Here is a 1,795-nt window from a genome sequence, read left to right as displayed (position 1 = left end):
AAGAAGAAGAAGAAGAAGAAGAAGAAGAAGAAGAAGAAGAAGAAGAAGCAATATTGCTGAGGAGTCCAAGTGAGAAAACTGTGAGCCATAAAAATTTCCCATATACCTCCAAAAGCTTTTGATGGTCTTTGTGTCCTTTAAACAATTTCTCATTCAATATCTATTGTTTTTCATCTGTTGTGATGGGTTATGAAACATTTTCCATGCAGCCTGGCAAGTCTTTTCCAGACCTAAATCTACATTTCAAGGAAAGCTTCTTTCAGATGCTTCTGAATTACTTCAACTGAACTCTAAATATTGTTATTTTTGGACAAGTGCTTTGATGACTAGAAACCTTCTTTGAACCTTAAAATGACTAAACTTTATTATTATTATTTTGTTTTTCCTGAGCCCAAATGGCACTTAATGGCTTAAATTTCATTCCAAACTCAGAATGCATCAAGGTCCAGTGGGATCCATACTTGGCAAAGTTCACTCTCCTTTCCCAAAATTAAGCTACTGTTTTAAACATCTGTTCTGAGACACTGGTACTATTGAAAGGGCATCTTCATAACACAAAGTGGAGACTTCCTGTAGTGCATTGGATTGAGGAAGGACAAAAATGGGAAGACAAATATTTCAATTCCTTATCTTCTAGTTGCTTTCCAGAATTCTGTCTAATGGTGCAGAGCCATCATGATGGCCCCAGGGCTTATTCATGGATACATTTAAAACACAGCAAATTTAAGTATGTTGTCCCAATTACCTAACAAAATGCTTTGCACATAACAGACATTTTCAAAAATTCTTATTGGATTTCCTTAAAGAAAGAAATTGGATTTTGGGTAACACTTCCCTATATTATTTGTATACCCTTGCAAAATATAACAAACTGTATCTCTTTATACTCCAAATTAATCTTTTTTAAATGAAACAGGAAATAAGGTTGCCACATGTCAGGTTTTCATCCTGTCACACATATTTTCTATGGGACACATCACTTCATTTTGATAATCTTCAATTTCTTCACTTGTAAGATAGCACAGATAATGCCAGTGGTATCTAAATGATGGAGTTGTTATATGGCTTGATTAAATAATGTTTGTAAAAAAAGCCCCAAATCTCTATATACTGTTGATTATGGTTACTTTGTTGTTTTTGCTATATTTGTATCATATAATCTAAGTATTTTGAAAGGAAGTCATATTGTTTTTTAATTAATTAATCAGTATATTACTTTAAAGATGAATAGCTGCATTTTGTAGTGAAATTTGAAAAACTAATTTAGATTCTCGGAGCTCCTGTCCCTGATATGTAAGCATGCAGACAGCAAATATATTGAGAATGAATAATGTGAAATCATCATACCCAGGTAATACATTATTAACCAATCACTGAGCAAATATCTATTAAACACCTGTTATATGCTATCCACTATTAGTAGCAAAACCAGGTAAGAACCAAGAAACATATGCTTTGAATTATTCAGTTTAGGTTTCTGGATAGCCTATATTTTCATTGTTTCATATTGTCAAGCATTTATTGAGTATCTACTGCATACAGAAAACTGGCAGGTGCTTAGGAGGATAGCATAGAAATTTATGACAATAATACATGCTCTCCAATTAATTAATATCTAAGAAAAAATGCCATTCTGTCCAGAAATAACACTTCTAGGGCTGTAGCCCAAAGAGATCATAAAAATGGGAAGGACCCACATGTACAAAAACATTTATAGCAGCTCTTTTTGTGGTGGCCAAGAAATGAAAATTGAGATGCCCAGCAATTGGGTAATGGCTGAACAAGTTGTTGCGTA

This window comes from Petaurus breviceps, unplaced genomic scaffold (genome assembly GCF_028583685.1).
Source record: "Petaurus breviceps papuanus isolate PSGF00001 unplaced genomic scaffold, PetGlider_PUasm1.0 187, whole genome shotgun sequence".
NCBI classification, from domain to species: Eukaryota; Metazoa; Chordata; class Mammalia; order Diprotodontia; family Petauridae; genus Petaurus; species Petaurus breviceps.
Note: the sequence above shows the minus strand (reverse complement) of the source record.